Source organism: Ochotona princeps, chromosome 6 (assembly GCF_030435755.1).
Source record: "Ochotona princeps isolate mOchPri1 chromosome 6, mOchPri1.hap1, whole genome shotgun sequence".
NCBI classification, from domain to species: Eukaryota; Metazoa; Chordata; class Mammalia; order Lagomorpha; family Ochotonidae; genus Ochotona; species Ochotona princeps.
Genome location: NC_080837.1, coordinates 33787817 through 33806199, shown reverse-complemented (window position 1 = coordinate 33806199; position 18383 = coordinate 33787817). Strand labels below are relative to the sequence as shown.

The 18383-nt window shown below is 50.0% G+C and overlaps 1 protein-coding gene across 2 annotated transcripts in view; it reads left to right on the top strand.

Annotated features, from left to right (window-relative positions):
• Positions 1-18383, top strand: part of C6H15orf48 (chromosome 6 C15orf48 homolog) — a 113544-nt gene that overhangs the window by 7433 nt on the left and 87728 nt on the right. The window contains exons 7-8 of one of the 2 annotated variants that reach the window (XM_012929023.3): positions 5856-6124; positions 14325-14421. The gene's annotated coding sequence lies outside the window, so the exon portion shown is untranslated. The remainder of the gene's footprint in view (positions 1-5855; positions 6125-14324; positions 14422-18383) is intronic. The other variant, XM_004578112.4, reaches the window with a different exon arrangement.

Sequence of the window (18383 nt, the reverse complement as noted above, 5' to 3'; positions counted from 1 at the left end):
CAAAGCCAGGAGCCAGGAACGCTTCCAGGTCTCCACATGGGTGCAGGGTCCCAAGGCTTTGGGCTGTCCTCCACTGCTTTCCCAGGCCACAAGCAGGGAGCTGGATGGGAAGCAGGACCGCCAGGGTTAGAACCGGTCACCCATAAGGGATCCTTGGGCGTTCAAGGCGAGGACTTTAGCCACTAGGCCACGCCGCCAGGCCCAAGATTTATTTGTTTTTATTGCAAGGTCAGATATACAGAGGAGAGATAGAGAGGAAGAACTTCCATCTGATGATTCACTCCCAAGCAGCTGCAACAGCTGGAGCTGTGTCGATCCAAAGCCAGGAACCAGGAACCTCCTGCAGGTCTCCCACACGGGTGCAGGGTCCCAAGGCTTTGGGCCATCCTTGACTGCTTCCCCAGGCCACAAGCAGGGAGCTGGGTGGGAAGTGGGGCCACAGGGATTAGAACTGGCAACCATATGGGATCCCAGGCACGTTCGAGGTGAGGACTTTAGCCGCTAGGCTACTGCGTCAGGCCCATTTTATGACTTTTAAAATCTGAGATATATTTCCATGTAACTTTAATATCTAAGGAGTTGTACACTGATTAAACATTTACGGCAGTCTTGGAAAGTGGGACACACCCATGAGCAAATCAAAACAATATCAAAGCCTTACAGTAGGGGAGGGCTGAGCCCTCGGCACAAAGCAAAGCTTCCTGAGGCAGGTGGATTCCCGCATGACCAATCAGACTAATTTCCTAACAAAACAATGACTAGAAGTCAGACCATGAGGAGGCATGGATGAGAGGGCTGCAGAAGTTTGTGGAAATACAGATGAAAAAAAAAAAAAGAAATACAGATGAAAAAGAAAACTATGCATGGATTTCAGTTTATTTTCAAATTGTTTTAATGATTAAAAATTTTTTACTTTAATGTATTTGAGAGGCAGACATGTAGAGCTTCCATCCATTGGTTTACTTCCCAAATGCCTACGATAGATGGGGCTTGGCCAGGTCAAAGCCAGCATCCTGAAATTCCATCAGGGTCTCCCACATGCACAGCAGAAACCTAGCTACTTTGACACAACACCTGCGTCCTCAGAGGAAGCTGGAATCAGAAGCAAAACTGATACCAAACCCAGGTCCTTTGACATGGGATATAGCTGTCCCAACAATCTTTTAAAAAAACAGCTTATGTATTTGAAAGAGTAACAGAGGTCTCCTGTCCTCTGAAATGGGCACAGCAGCAGGGCCTGAGTCAGTCCAAAGACAGGGTCCTGGAACTTCACTTGGCCATCTTCCACTACCTTCCTAGACATGTTAGCCGGGAGCTGGATTGGAAGTGTGGCAGCTGGGACTGGAACCAAGGACTCCATAATGAGGTGCCAGCTCAGCACCTTAACCCAGTGCACCACCAACGCTGGCCCCTCCCAACAACGTTGGAGCTGCTGTGCCAACCGCCTGCCCCTAGGTTTTTTATTCCATTTTTCCCATGAGACTTTTGACATAAAATTACATGTTTACCTCTAGGAAAGTTAGCTATGACAACTGGAGATGGGAGCTGCCCAGGGAAAGGACCTTCGATCGGAGGATGGAGCTCAGTTACTGACAGGGTCCAGGGCACAGGTGACGGGGGCCATGATGAACCAGAGCAATGGCAGAGGGAACAGACAAAAAGCTGGAATGAGGAGAAGCAGTGAGGAGCTCTCAAGGCTTGGTTAGTACAGCCGAGGGCTGTCCAAAATGACTCCCCGCTGTTTCACCTGCATAACTGGTGGCTGGTGATGCCAAGATAGGAACCCAAAGGGAAAAACAAGGGATGGGGAAAAGATAGATTAAGTCAGGCTTTGGAGCTATCTAGGTAGCATCAGGATGAAGTGTGGTGAGACCAGGGCGTGTCCAGGAAAAGGGAGACTGAGCCGAGGGGAGCATCACCACACAGAGAAACATGAGCAGGGTTGAAGGACCTGGCGAAGGGAAGAGAAGCCACAGCGGGGGCCTAGTGGAGGCCAGGGACGAGGCCACACCTGTTCTCATCTATAGAGAGTCTTTCTGTTCCACAACTAAACCAAAGCCCAGAGACCTTTCAACTTTATGGCCCCCAGCCTTAAGCAAACATCTGTCATTGTCCATTTGCAGACATATGAAACATGAAGTGACTTTTCCAAGTGAGAAAGCTAAATCCACATCCCAGGTCACTGCAAATTGCGTCGTTTTCCAGGAGAAACTCCCACACATTTCAGTTGCAACTTGGTGGTAGACACAGAAATGGAAGGCCTTTGAGTTCTCCCTGCTCTGCCATTGTCACGTGACCTTGGAGAAGCCTGGACCCCTTGTCTATTAACTTGGGCTGATTTGTACGGCTTGGGGTAGTTGTGGAGATCATAGTAGAAGACAATAGCAGTGAAATAACACAGTGCTGAACGGACTAGTTCAATGAGGTTTCCTTTCTCTGTTTTAAGAAGGTGTTTGAAAAATGATTATACAGTAAAAAGCTCTTAATGTGTTTCAGATCAGATTCCACCAGAGGTGGGGACATAGCCTGCTTCAAATTCCCGTTTCTCTCCCTCTGGGAATTCCTGGCCCGCCTGTTTCCCAACACCCTGCCTAGAAACGAAGGGAACACACACACACACACCCCTGCAGATAAATGCATATCACATGCACGCTCACCTACACAGACACCAGCTGAAGATAAGAACCTCTGGAAATGCACGCACATACACAATCTCATATCCCGGAGAGACAGAACAAAAATAATGATGTATATGAAGGTTCTTAAAAAAAAAACAAGTTAAAACATAAGTTAATTTTTCTAGAGATTCAGTTAATTGAAAGGCAGAATTATGGAGCTGAGGGGAGAGAGGGACAGAGAAAGAGAGTGGTCTTCTGTCCCCTGGTTCACTCTAGTGGTTATGACAGTTGGGACTGGGCTAGACTGAATCAGGAACTCGGAGCTACATCCAGGTCTTCCTTGTGGGTGGTAAGGGCTCAAGCTCTACACCATCTTCTGCTGGCTTCCCAGGCTACTAGCAGGGAGCTAGATCAGAAGTGGAGCAGCCAGGACTTGAACCTGAGTCCAGATAAGATATTGGGTTTCACAGACAGTGACTTAAGCTACTGCATCATAATGTCAGCCCCATTATGTTTATTTTGGTACAAAAATTGCCAAATTTAATGCATAGATTTTCATAATAGGAATTTTCTATAACGTTTTAAAGGTCCTTTTAAGATCTATGTATACTATAAGTAACTCCCAGAAACAAACGTCCATCACTAACCCATTGAATCTGCACATCATGTCATATATAGTCACTTTCGCAAGCCATGGTGTGTGGTTTGAGTGAGGAGGAGGAGTGAAGTTGAGTTCATAAGTCTAAGACAGCAACAGAAAAGGAGTTTTACAGGTGATTATGTTATACTTTCTTTTTTTTTCATTTTTAAAGATTGATTTTATTTTTATTGGAAAGTCAGATATAGAGAGAGGAACAGAGACAGAGAGAAAGATCGTCTGTCCAAAAAATTCACTCCCCAAGTGAGCGCAACAGCTGGTGCTATGCCAATCCGAAGCCAGGAGACAGGAGCTTCTTCTGGGTCTCCCACATGGATGCAGAGTCCCAAGGCTTTGGACTGTCCTCGACTGCTTTCCCAGGCCACAAGCAGGGAGCTGAATGGGAAGTGGAGCTGCTGGGATTAGAACCAGCACCAATATGGGGTCCTGGCGCTTTCAAGGCAAGGACTTTAGCTACTAGGCCACGGCGCTTGGCCCCCTATGCTGTCTTTCAGATGCCTCAAAATTGGACTTGGGTTATTATGTAATTGCTCTTTAAAAATTGAGGGCTGTGGGCCCAGCACAGTAGCCTAGTGACTAAAGTTCTTGCCTTGCACGCCCAGGATCCCAAGTAGGCACCAGTTCTAATCCCGGCAGCTCCACTTCTCATCCAGCTCTCTGCTTGTGGCCTGGGAAAGCAGCCAAGGATGGCTTAAAGCTGGGACCCTGCATCCGCGTGGGAAACCTGGAGGAGGTTCCTGGCTTCTGATGGGTTCAGCTCCGGCCATTGCGGTCACTTGGGGAGTGAATCATTGGACAGAAGATCTTCCTCTCCGTTTCTGCTCCTCTCTGTATATCTGACTTTGTAATAAAAATAAATCTTTAAAAAAACTCATGTATTTAAAAAAAATGAGGGTTGTGTTTTTGTGCTGATAGTGTTTTACTACATCATTTGTCTATGCATATATTTAGTTTCTCTTACAGACATGTTGACATCAGTTTGCTTCTTCAGGGGGTGGGGCTTATATTCATATCACAAAATATTGGTTTTTTTGGAGAAAGGAAATAGTTTTTTTAAAAAAATTAGCCTCCGTTTTCCTGTATACACATCAAGTAGGAAATGTGATTTTTTTCCTTTTGTGTAGGTTTGTAACCATAATGTGGATACTGTTTATTTGTGTGTGCTAAGGCTATAGGGCCTCAGGCAAGGTAACATGATTTGCAATGCCTTGGCTTATCTTAATTCAATGGCTTTGGGAAATGGAGTCACATCACATGGCAAATATTACCATTGTTTGCTCCATGTTTGGAGATTGCGTCACTGAAGCAATCCCTAAGCATGTCTTAAGTCTGAATCCATTTTTCCAAAGGGACACCATTTTCTTTTTAAACCATTGCTTTTAACATGTATTTGAGAGAGTAACAGAAAGAGAGCCAGAGGAAAAAAGAGAGGGAGAGATCTTTTCCCTGATGGCTTATTCCCCAAATGGCCATCACAGCCTGGGTGGGACAGGTTGAAGCCAGGAGCCACAGTTCCATCCTGGCCTCCCTGTGGGTCCGCTGCTGCTGCTTTCCCAGGAGCTGAATCTAAAGTGGAGCAATCAGGACTCAGACTAGCACTCGGTCTGAGATGCCAGCTCTGCCAAGTGGTACTTAACTTTCTGTGCCACAGCTTTGGGTCCTAAATTATTCTTTGAAGCTGTCATGTATTCAGCTACAATCAATGAACAGATCTTAATAGCTCAGTGCAAGGAAGAATCTTGATAATCATATATGTCTGTGAAACCATGTGCAAAACATTCTAGAAAGTTATCTATGGCATCATTTACTTTTTTATTTATTTTTTCTTTCTTTTTTTTTAAGATTTATTTATTACAAAGTCAGACGTACAGAGAGGAGGAGAGACAGAGAGGAAGATCTTCCATCCGATGATTCACTCCCCAAGTGACCGCAACAGCTGGTGTACACCGATCCAAAGCCAGGAACCAGGAACCTCTTCCAGGTCTCCCATGTGGGTGCAGGGTCCCAATGCATTGGGCCTTCCTCGACTGCTTTCCCAGGCCACAAGCAGGGAGCTGGATGGGAAGTGGAGCTGCCGGGATTAGAACCGGCGCCCATATGGGATCCCGGGGCGTTCAAGGCGAGGACTTTAGTTGCTAGGCCACGCCGCCGGGCCCATCATTTACTTTTTTAAAAAAGATATATTTTTATTACAAAGTCAGATATACAGAGAGGAAGATTTTTTATCTGCTGATTCACTCCCCAAGTGACCGCAATGGCCGGAGCTGAGTCATTCTGAAGCCAGGAGCCAGGAACTTCTTCCGGGTCTCCCAGGCGGGTGCAGGGTCCCAAGGCTTTGGGCAGTCCTCTGCTGCTTTCCCAGAGCACAAGCAGGGAGCTGGATGGGAAGTGGGGCCGCCAGAATTAGAACCAGTGACCACTTGGGATCCTGGGTGTACAATCTGAGGAATCTGGCCGCTGGGCTACTGCGCTGAACCCTGCTCACTTCCTTTAAGGAACACTGTATGTTTTCTCCCCACTGTGTGTGGTGCCCTCGAACCCCATATGTAACACTTACTTTGCTGTTTTTCTTAAAACAGAAAAGGTTGCTAAACATGATAAGAAACACAACCAGCAAGACCATCAGGGCCAGGGCTTGGGCTTCATCTTGCCCTGGCAACACATGTGTTTCTCCGGGCTATAAGAGCAGAGTGTGGACACCGGGCAACCTCATATCCAAGAGGCACAAGTCCTGCTGCCCGCAGAACGGGGCTGAGCAGGTTGCAAGAGTTACCACAGGAAATACACTGTCCCTGGCACAGGCGGTAACCAATGAGCCAGGAGTTGTCCGTGTTGACTCAATGCATAGGTGAGTTTTCACTTCACCAGGAAAGCACCCGGGGTCACCAAGGCAGAGCTGAGCAGCACACGAGGAGTCTGGCGTATTCTTCTGGTAGGCCAGCACTTAGCCTGGAGCAATTCATCTGAGTCTCTGCAAAGCATGCTAGCATGTGATGGCTGCGCCCTGCTTCTCGTTCCGCAGGTATGGGATGAGATCCAAGTCTATGGGTTTCTGACAAGCAGAGGCTGGTGCTGCTGAGTCTCTTGAACTCAACTTTTGAAAACTGGGCTGAAGGATCAGCACTGTGGCAGAGTAGGTAAAGCCAGCATCATATGGTGATGCCAGCATCCCAGACAGGTGCTGGGTTCCAGTTCAGCTGCTCCACTTCCAATCCAGCTCCCTTCTGGTGCACCTGGGGAAGTACCTAGGTGCTTCCTGGTCCAAGTGCTAGGGCAGCCACATGGGAGACCAGGAAGAAGCTCCTGGATGCTGGCTTTAGTTTGACCCAGCCCCAGCCATTCATTGGGAAGCAAACCTACAGATGGGAGGTTACTTCTCCCTCTCCTCCTCCTCCTTTCCTTCTCTCTGCTATTTATTGGGAGAGTTGCGACAGAAAGGGTGCCAGTGAGGTCAAGAATGAGAAAGCAGAACTGAGCAGAGAGCTGGAAACAGAGCGTGACGGCCTGTGTGGGACCATCCGCTGTCATGCACAGAGAACTTGGAAGCCAACAAGGGCAGCTTCAGTGGCAACGGACTGGTGGAGCCATCACCCTATCCTGAAAGGCCATGGCCAGCGTGGCCTATGTACCTCATCCGGCTTGTCCTTAGGCTCACTCCTTCACCTGCACTGACCCTGCGGACGGGTCCCTGTAGACCCGGGAGGTAACAAGGAGGCTGAGGAAGGAAGGGCCTGGAGGGAGCCAGCTCCAGGCCTCTGCTGTGCAGGGCAGCTAGAGAGCTGGCTCAACCTCCTCCATGCTTGTTGAAAACACTCGGCTGCCCACCACAGTGAGGTCAGTTCCAGATGCTTTGCATAAAAGCAAAACCTTTTCTTTCCTCTGGAAAGGAATGCTTAAACTGAGAGCTTCCAGGGGACCCCAAGGCAGGGCTTCCCCCTTGCACTAGCGATCCTTGGGGAGACCACTGGACCAGCTGATGTGCTTCAGTGCTCACCATGCTCCAGTCACCTTTTTAAATTTTAGATTTATTTTTGTGTTTATTTGAAAGGCAGAGGCACAGAGGCAGAGAGAGGTCTGCCATCTGCTGGCTCACTCCCCAGATGCTTACAACTGCCGGGGCTGGGCCATGCTGAAGGCAGGAGCCCAGCGCTCCATCCAGGTCTCCCCTGTGAGGGGCTGGGATGCAGACACTTGTATTACCACCTGCTGCCTCCCAAGGTGCACATTAGCAGGGAGCTGGATGAGAAGTGGAGGAGCTGGGACTTGGACCAGGCACTACGGTCCGAGGCAGGGACAAACTCTATTGCAAAGAGTCATATCACAATTGAACTCTGACATAGGGAAGGACAAGACTGTTCTCAAGTATTCTCGTATTCAACTAATGTATTTAGTGAGTGTCTGCATCCAACACAGCACGCCTGTGAGGAGCAGGAGGCTTGGGGATGGTCAGTGTCTTCCTGTGTTCTGGCACGTACATCATGTGGCCAAGCCCTGTCCCGTCAGGCCGTGGCTGTCCAGGCTCCAATGAGGGCATGGGACATGGTCACACTCCCCGCTGGAAAGAGCTGAGGTCACCAGCTCCTTTTAGTGTTTGTCTCTGAGTCACTGCCTGGGCCTGCCAAGGGGAAACCCAGCCCATGCCGGCCGAGGCCTCCCACAGACGTTCTGGGTCCTGGAGGCTCTCGGACTGGTACCCACACACTGGGAAGATGGGTGCTGCCCTGGAAGTCCCCAGCAAGACATTGTCCTTGGTGGCAACTCCAGGCAAACTGTGAGAGAGGAAGCTTTAGCCCTGCCCAGGGCAGCCGGCCACCCCTGCTCCTCCCCCATCTCACCTGGGGACAGGCAAGCTCTGTAACCCCATGACAGCCTCAAATGGGGTCCAGGGAGTGTCCAGCTGCAGGAGAGTTTCCCTGCCTACCACCCTCACTTAGAGCAGTGGTCCTCAGGCTGGGGGGCCTGGCAGGACCTCCTGGGACTTAGAATGCACCTTGAACCAGGACAGCAGATTGGCTGGGTGGGGTTCCCTCTGGTGGGGCATGCGTGGGCCCAGCAGTGCTGCCCGTTAGGATCCTCCCGTCCTCAGGGCTCCAGCTCCCCATGACAGCCTCCTGCCCAGAGGGAAGCAGTGGGGCTAGTGGCTGGGTCCAGCCCCGGCGTGGGAGCCTGGGCCTCCCAGCTTGGGCTCCACCCAGGGTCACTGTGGGCACTTAGTGAGGAAAGAGCAAACTGAAACTTCTTCCTTCCTCTCTCTTCTCTCTAATACACAATCACTTTCAACTCCTAAGTGTCTTATCTCAGACCTTCTGTAGCTCAGGAAACACTGGTCCTCTTCCCACCAGGCACATTTCAGATGCCCCTCCTGGGCTTCCCTGCCCCTCACCAATACACTTAGGCAATGTGCCTGGGCGGGGGAGCTCTGGGCACTGTCTGCTGTTCCTCATCTGTCACATGATGTATGTGATATGTATGATGCAGCCATGACAGAGGGGCTGCATATGAAACACAGTCACCCATGCTGAGTGGCAGTGGTCAGGAGGCACTGGCTGTTTCCTCAGAGTGCCCTTTGTGTCTTCCCTGTGCCCCTTGGAGGCAGTGTCCCCGTTGGCCTCAGGCCTTTGTGCACATGTGCTGTGCACGCAGCAGCCCTCAGCAAATACTTGAAGAAAAAAAAATCTCTTCAATAAATGCTGCAGAGAACCCTTGTGTAGCTGTCAGCCTTATGTCCTGTCTGGCTCTGGTGTCAGTCCGCAGTCCACACATCCGTGTTCTTAGTGACCGTTCCTGCGGCTGAGTGCTAGGTTACAGACATTCGCAGGGAGAGCACCCATGGGTCTCCTTGAGGAGCAGAGAGTCAGGCAACAGGGAGAGGCCTGAGTGCCGGAGCAAGAAGATGGGATTTAAACAAACCGGTCAGGGAGCCCGGACTTGTCTGCAAGGCCGAAGGTGAAACAGAGCACACCTGAGCTGGGTTCCTTCCTGCTGGCCACTCCTGGCCACTCCTGGCCTGGTGGAGTGTTCCCTTAGAGTCCCTGCCTGCGAGTGGTCTGCCAGGATCCATCGAGCCCTGCCTCTGGGTTGGAAGGGGCAGATGAGTGAGGGTGTGTGCCTGTGTGGCTATGATCCCAGCTAGTCTTATTCGCGGCAGATGTGGCTTTAGGCACAGAGCCAAGCGGGAAACGTTGGGGCAGCCTAAGACAAACGGGCAGGGCAGGGCAGGGCAGGGCAGGGGCGTCCAGCGCACAGCGACAGGTAGGAAAACCGCCTCTTGTGCTTGTTCAAGTTGCGGCTCTGCCGTTTCCTACACTAACACCTGAGGCATCTAATCCTCCACCCCCATCCACCCAGGACCTTGGGCTGTGGGAGGGCGCAGGTGACTTCCACGGAAGGAGGAAGTTCAGGGGGCAGCGTGGAGCTCCGAGATTAGCTGCCCTGGGTGGGGACTCTCACAGGCTGGGCAAAGTTTCTCCTGGAAGGGAAGTCAGCCTCTCAGGGTGGGGGCGTCTGCAGAGCCAGGAGAAAAACAAACCCTGACAAACCCCGTGTCTCCTCCCAGATTAGCTCAGCGGTCCCCAAAGGGGTAGAAATCAGCCGCACACGCCCAGCACCGGACTTGCTCGCGGAGGAGAGGTTGGGCCTAGAAGCCCACCGCTCAGCTCCAAGACTGAGCCCACCTGCAGTCAAGTCAGACCCTGGAACTGGGGTCTGATGGGCTTCAAGCGGTGGTTACCACAGCTCAAGGCTCACTGGATGGGCTCGAGCGGCGCACAGGGTTCAGACACCCCACGTCCCAGTGTCCCTGTGTTCCTATGAAGGGTGTCTGAGCGATGGAAACCAGCACCCAAGGAAGGGCTGGGCCCACAGGGCCAGGCCCAGGAGGGACACTGAGGCAGAGCTCCGTCCCCTGGGTGCTGGGGCGCCCTCTCCCATGCCAGGCCCCAGTGCTCATTCCCTGCGGCCTCCGCGTGCTCTGGGGCCCGGCGCCGTCCCACCGCGGCCCTTCCGGGTTTCACGGAGGCTGCGCAGGCGCGGGGCGCGGGGCATGGACGGCTGGCGAGGGCGCGAGGGCCCGACCGAGCCGGGCCTGCGACCCCTCCGCCCAGTCTGCCTTCCTCCCGGCCGTGGAGCTGACCCCCTTCTGGCCCGGGCATCCCAGGTAGGTCAGCTGCGTGGGTGGCATGGCTCGGTGGGAGTGGGCCGGGAGCCCAGGGACAAGGTGGCCATCCCGAAGCGCCCGGCCTCCAAGCGCTTAGTCCCCGCCACGCCAAGGCCCAGGGTTCACGAAAGTCCTTGTTTTCCATAAAAGCTCTCCATACTTCATCAACACCAGCTACCACCCTCTCTGTGAGAATCAACGCCAAGTATCTTATAACCAGTTTCTTAAAGATTTGAAAGGCAAACATATGGATGTTTGTCACGCACATACACACCTAGACCTTCCATCCACTGGGTCACTCCCCATGAGGCCAGGGCTGGGTCAGGCTGAAGCCAGGAGCCTGCAATTCCATCCTTTTTTCATGGGGTGACACGGGCTCCAGTCTTGGGATGGGATCGCCTGCTGCTGCTTTCCCCCCCAGGCATATTAACAGGGGGACCGGAGCGATAGCTTAGTGGCTGAAGTCCTCACCTTGAACGCCCCGGGATCCTATATGAGCACCGGTTCTAAACCTGACAGCCCCGCTTCCCATCCAGCTCCCTGCTTGTGGCCTGGGAAAGCAGTCGAGGACGACCCAAAGCCTTATGACCCTGCACCCTCATGGGAGACCCAGAGGAAGCTCCTGGCTCCTGGCTTCGGATTGGTGCAGCTCCAGCCGTTGCGGCTCACTTGGGGAGTGAACCAACGGACAGAAGATCTTTCTCTCTGTCTCTCCTCCTCTCTGTATATCTGCCTTTCAATAAAAATAAAAAAAATCTTAAAAAAAAAAAAAGAAAAGAAAAATCCAGGCAGCTGGGGACAAGTGGAGCTGTGTCCTTGGAAAGCAGGAGCTGAGAGGAGCCACCTCCAAGAGGTGGGCAGAGAGCCTTGAACCCGCGTGCGGAGGCCCCCAGGGGAGGTGGAGGCCTCGCAGGGAGGGGCACAGCCTGAGCTAGGTCAGCTGCAGGAACTGAGTGGTTGATGGGGAAAGTTCCGTTTCCTGCACTCATCCTAAGGTAGCCACCCGTGTGGGTATTTGCTGCGTGTCTGTGCGTTGCAAGACCTAGCATGTGGTAAGTGCTCAGTTAAAGTGGTTGTCCATGAAGTGGAGGAAATAGTTCAGAAAGGATTATGTGGTACTGGGGTTCAATGAAATTGAGTGAGACTCCAAGGCTGGTGAGATGATTTAAATTTTACGTTCAAGGTGAGTGAAATGATTTTAATTTCCAGTAGGGGGCAGCCTCTTGTCATGAACAAGAAGCACCCTGAACAAAATAAGTGTGGGGTTTTTATAGCAATCTATGGGAAAAGCATTAGCTATATGATATTGGGTAAATACATAATGAAAAGTTATTTTGTGACATAGAGCAGGTAAAAAATTTAAACTGTTTAGGATTCTGATCCAATTACTTCAATAAAGATTCATGGTGCAAAAGCTCAGGATTCCAATCCTAGCACTTCAGTGTAGACAGTAAACAGCATGCCTCGAAGGTAACTGTCCTTCCCAGGAATTCTAAAAACTCCAAGATCATTCCTGGTGTTTCAGAAAGAAGTTTTTTTTTTTTTTTTAAAGATTTATTTATTTTTATTGGAAAGTCAAAAAAAAATTTTTTTTTTACAGAAAGGAGAGACAGATATTCCATCTGCTGGTTCACTCCTCAGTGGCCATAATAGCCAGAGCTGAATTGATCTGAAGCCAGGAGCCAGGAGCTTCTTCCAGGTCTCCCATGTGGGTGCAGGGTCCCAAGGTCTTGAGCTGTCCTCGACTGCTTTCCTAGGCCACAAGCAGGGAGCTGGATGGGAAGTGGAGCAGCTGGGATATGAACCGGTGCTCATATGGGATCCCGGGCATGCAAGATGAGGGCTTTAGCCACTAGGCTACCGCACTGGGCCCAAGAAAGCAGGATTTTTTTCCCATGAACGGCAGGTGTTTCTTAGGAGATTCCAGAGTTCCGGAATACATTGACTTTGCCAATTAACCCTACCAATGAGATTGGTAAAATGCCCCTAGGGCACTGGGAAGCCACTGAGGGGTGTGTGTGTTTTTCCTTAAAGATACATTTATTTGAAAGGTAAAGGTACAGAGAGAGAACAAGAGATATCTTCCACCCTGTTTCACTCCCCAAATGGCCACTGTGGCCAGGGCTGGACCAGACTGAAGCCTGGAACCTGGAACTCCATCCAGGCTCCCCAAGCGGTGTGGATCCTTGAGCACTAGGGCCATCTTTGGCTGCTTTCCCAGATGCCTTAGCGGGTAGCTGGGTCAGAATGGCTGGATCTGGAACCTGGTACATTGCAAGATGTAATGAGATGATAAGTGAGGAGCTGGGCACTCCCCTCCTGCCCCCAGATGGGCTGTTTGCAGGCTTGCCCCTGTAGGCCCCTGGGCATTTAGCCTGCAGCCTCAGAGCCAGGAAGTCTGTGGGGTAACATCCTCCCACAGGGAGCTGTGACTTCCGGGGTGGGCTGGAATTGCCACATTGCTCAGACTGAGGTGGCTCAGCCATTCACGGGGAAGCCAAAAGAGAGCAGGAAAGAGCTGGGGTCTCCCCAGAGCCACGATGCCTTCCCGGCTGTGAGGGACCTGCACCGGGCCTGCCTTGGAGCGGACAGAGGAGCTTCAGGGGTGCTGCCCCACAGGGAGTCGTTTATCAGCCGTGGGAGTGGAAAGCGGCCACGCGCTCACTCATGGCTCTCTGTTCCAGACATGGATCAGCACAGGTGGGGGACCCTGGACTAGCCCAGGGCCTGGCTGTTTCTCCAGCTTGGGATTCCTGTCCGGAGTTTGTGGAACCTGGAGAAAGCTGGGACCACTTTCCTCCACACCCAAATATGTCGGGACCCTGGTCTAGATCCCTCAACCAGAGATCCCTTGCCCCCTGCAGGCTCCCCTTGGAGGAACTCCCATTTCTGTGCAGGGCTATTCCCTGGGACCTGGCTTTGCATTAGAGTTGATATGCTCTGGTTTCTAAGCAAAAGGCTGCTCACTCACAGAGAGGAAGTGCTGTGGGCCTGGCGGGGAGGGGAGAGGAGGATGGAGATTTTGTCCACACCTGAGTGGGAACCTGGCTTGGGGTGGAGGTGGGGCTCTGTCCTGAACAGAGGTAAGTGGAGTTGGGGAGGGGCTGGGGCTGTGTGTTTACCCACTGGGTTTCTGGGCATAGCGGACCTGGTTTAAGCAATCACACAATCCAATGATTGGAAACAAAACCAAAAGAAGGGATGAGCAAAGGGAAGTTGAGTAAAGATGAAAATTCGCTGGCCAACCCGGCCCTTCCCCTGTGCTCAGATCCCAGGCGGGAGGGCGCCTGCCTCCAGCACACACTGGAACAGCATCCCAATGTCACTCTTGGTCACTGGTCCTTCTGCTGGATGGCCCACAACTTCCGTCTGAAGGCGTTTCCATGGACACCACCTGTCCCAGGGCAGCCTCACCTGGGCTGTCCGGCCTGTGGCGACGACCTCCTACCTCGTTCATTTTGAACACTTTCCCCCAACTCTTAATATATCGTTCCCATGAAGAGATCTAGTTCTAGCCGAATTTCATCTGTTTAGGATGGTTGACAGTTGAACCTCCTGTTAGTACTGCTTATTTGGAAAGCGTTGTGGGGAGCTCTAACATGCGTCTGCCAGGCTAAGGTGCAAGGCTAGGGCGCCATCTACTGACACATCCTGAATATGACAAAATTGAACCTGAGCAGGGTCTCTTGTTTGTAAAGCTGAAAATTAGGTGACTTAAAAAAGCTGGAAACCTACAAGGACAAACCCGTGTAGTTGATAAAGGGCTCGAGTCAGAATCTAAAAAACAAACCCTCACAAATTAATGTAAATTAATATAAAAATTCAAAAATACATAAATGATCAACTTATTAAACTATGAATTTATGAAATATGTTTAATTTTTTATTTTTAGAAATTTTCGCGGGAAAGAGTTGGAAAAAAAATTCCAAAAAGGCCGTGGATTCTGCCTTGGAAAGTGGAAGCCTGTATAGCTGAAGATAAATGCACAGGTAATGCAGACGTTACCCACCAGAGGGCGCACTATCACTTTGTTTTCGCAAGTTTGCACTGCCCAAATGCAAGTTTAAAGCCAATGGAGGCTATTAACCAGTTGTCCCAACAGCATTTATTGAACAGACCTTCCCATTGCCTGGATTGTCGTTTGTCTTTTTGTCAAAGATTATTTGGCTGTATCTGTGTGGGTTTCCTTCTGGTGTTTCTATTCTGCTCCATTGATCTTCCTCTCTATCTTTGTGCCAGTACCACGCTGTTTTGATTACCACTGCCACATGTTTGCCTTAATTTAAGATGATATGATGTTATGTATAACATGTTATGTTTTGAATGTTATATGTTGTGTATAAACTAAATTGAAGTATAGGTGAGGTGGTCACAGAAGGTGGCTGGGAACTCGCATTTACTTTTAACATATTGGTTACTCATTACTATGTCAATTAATTCCATGGTGATGGAAATTTTTGCTTATGGTATGTTCGAGCTTTTGATTGACTGGGATGATACTCTGCTGGCTCTGTCTTCAGACTAGAGAGGGTATACCTAAGAAGCCGTTGAACTTGACGGGACAATAAGATGTTGGACTGTATGTTTGGTATACGCTTGCAATGGGGAAATCTCAACTGAACTTGAGCTGTGGTTATGCAACAAGGTGGAGGAATCCACCATGGTGGGAGGGTTTGGGGAGGGGGGGGGAGAACCCAAGTATCTATGTAATTGTGTCACATAATACAATGTAATTAATGAAGTTAAATAATAAATAATTCAAAAAAAAAGCCAATGGAATACCCATCATATGCATGGTTAAATGAGAAGACTGGCAATGCCAAGGTGGCGCAAAGTAGGTCAGCGGGCACTCATACGCTGCTGGAGCCAGTGCAAATTGGTCAACACTGGGAAATTGCTCCGTATTACCTAATGAAAAAATTAAGCTTAGAAATATTCTGTGTCATAGAAACTTAACTCTGGCGTATGTCCAGCAAAACTGTATTACATGTCCCCGAGATACAAGATGGTTACAAGAGTGTTGTTGATAATAGCCAAAAATTAGCAAAATCCAAATGACTGCAAAACATAGACTGCAAAAATAAATCATAGTGGGCCCAGCGGCGTGGCCTGGCGGCTGGAGTCCTCCCCTTGAACGCACCGGGGTCCCATGTGGGTACCGGTTATGGTCCCGGCGGCTCCACTTCCCGTCCAGCTCCCTGCTTGTGGCCTGGGAAAGCAGTCAAGGACGGCCCAGAGCCTTGGGACCCTGCACCCGTGTGGGAACCCGGAAGAGCTCCTGGCTCCTGGCTTCAGATTGGCTTAGCTGCAGCCACTACAACCACTTGGGGAGTGAGCCAGTGGATGGAAGATCTTCTCGTCTTGTCTTCTCTGTATATATGCCTTTCCAGTAAAAATAGATATTTATAAAACAAAAAAATTCACTTGTAAAGTTTAAAAAGTTGGAGGTTGAGGCAGAAAGAAGAAAAGCAGGTGCAAGACGGAAAGCAATTTCCAGTAATATGGATTCCTCCCACTAGGGGGCGCCCCTCCTCCAGCTGTCCCAAGAATTCCTGCTACAGGCCAATACTGTTTTTACTTCTTCAAAATTTATTTCTTTGGGGGTAAATTGCCACAACTGAAAAAGGGAACGACAGTGTTAATGGCCTAATTAACGAACTTTACTAGAAAGTACCAATTGATAGTAACCAAAGAATACCTCAAAGCCAACTTTTTCAGCACCTTCTCAAAGTAACTTTTAAAAACATTTTAAAAACTTGGGGCTTGGCAGTGTGGCCTAGTGGCTAAGGTCCTCGCCTTGATCCCATATGGCCGCTGGTTCTAATCCCGGCGGCTCCACTTCCTCTCTATCTCTCCTCCTCTCAGTATATCTGACTTTGTAATAAAAATAAAATAAATCTTTAAAAAAAAAAAAAAAAAAAAAACTTATTGGCGGGCAGGCTTTGGAGTAGCAGTTGAGATGGTCTCGGGGCACCTGCATTCCATGCCACGGTGCTGCGTTTTGAGTCCCTGTTCTACCTCTGAGGTGCCCCCAGGAGGCAGCTGCGGAGGCCCCAGTACATAGGCCCCTGTGCCCACGTGGGAGACCCACAGGAAATCCCAGGCTTCCCTCCGACCCCTGGCTGTTTCAGACATTTGGGGGCGGAGGAGGGAGAATGAACAAGCAGCTGGGAGAATTCTTTTCTCTTTCTGTCTCTTTGCCTTTCAGGTAAAATAAATATATCTATTCTTTTTTTTTTTCTAAACATTTATTTATTATTATTGGAAAGCTGGATATACAGAGAGGAGGAGAGACAGAGAGGAAGATCCTCCATCTGATGATTCACTCCCCAAGTGAGCTGCAACGGGCTGGTGCTGCGCCAATCCGAAGCTGGGAACCAGGAACCCCTTCCGGGTCTCCCACACGGGTGCAGGGTCCCAAAGCACTGGGCCGTCCTCAACTGCTTTCCCAGGCCACAAGCAGGGAGCTGGATGGGAAGTGGAGCTGCCGGGATTAGAACCAGCACCCATATGGGATCCCGGGGCGTTCAAGGCGAGGACTTTAGCCGCTAGGCCACGCCGCCGGGCCCAATATATCTATTCTTATACTGATTTAATAGGATGCTGGACTTTTCTACCGTTGTCTGTTCCTACAGTGTCATGATACACTTAAATAGCAGAAAGATGGACTTGTGATGGTTGCTGAAGGAATACATTGTTGTAATAATGGGGGGGAAACACGGTGGCGGGGCTGGAATCAAAGGTTGGAGAGGGAAATCCCTGAGCCTGTGCGACTGTGTCATGAAATTTTTTAATTTTTCAAAGATTAGAAATTGAAGAAAGCCTAACTGATTTCACATTGGCAGAGCAATACCCAGGTTGGATTAGCTGGTGATTCTCTAGCTGTCAGTGGAACTGAACATTTTCATTGGAAATGCCTCTCACTTTCTGTCCTGTCCCCTTCCGGGTCAATGAGAAAACGACGTCTTTTAGTCCAGAGAGAGGTCTGTTCTCTTTAGGGATGTGTGTTGATATTTCTTGTGTTTTATCAGTAAGTTTGTTTCTTACTATAATGTGGCCTGGTTGTTACAGTCATTCCCTTCCTAATGATTACTCTTTTTGTTTTAAAGATTTATTTAGTGTTAGTGGAAAGGCAGATTTTACAGAAAAAGGGAGAGACAGAGAGAAAGACCTTTCACCCATGTGACCGCAAAGGTCAGAGCTGAGCTCATTGGAAGCCAGGAGCTTCTTCCGGGTCTCCCACGCAGGTGCTGGGTTCCAGGGCTTGAGCCGTCCTCGACTGCTTTCCCAGGCCACAAACAGGGAGCTGGATGGGAAGTGGAGCAGCCAAGACATGAACTGGCGCCCATATGAAATCCCAGTGCATGCAAGGCAAGGACCTTAGCCACTAGACTACCATGCTGGACCCTAATGGTTACTCTTTATTACTGCTTTTATTAATTTCTTTTAGAATGCACTCGGGTGTCCCTGCAGTTACTCGTCTCCACTTTTAATGCTGAATTTTTTCTATCTCCTTAACAGTGAGTAATATGCATGCATTTCTATGATATATATATATTTAAAAATATTTATTTTTATCAGTAAGGCAGATTTTACAAAGAGACAGAAAGATCTTCCATGCACTGGTTCATTCCCCAAGTGGATGCAATGGCAGAAGCTGAGCTGACCTGAAGCCAGGAGCCAGGAACTTCTTGTAAGTCTCCTACGTGGGTGTAGGGTCCCAAGGTCTTGAGCAGTCCTTGACTGCTTTCCCAGGATACAAGTAGGGAGCTGGGTGGGAAGTGGAGTAGCCAGAACGTGAACCTGTGCCCATATGGGATCCCAGCGCTTGCAAGAAGAGGATTACTTAGTTGAGCCATCGTGCTGGGCCCTTGTGTTCTATCTATCCCACATCACCATGAGCTTGTTCTCTTCTAAGTGGTGTTTCCCTAACTGATACGCTCTGGCTTCT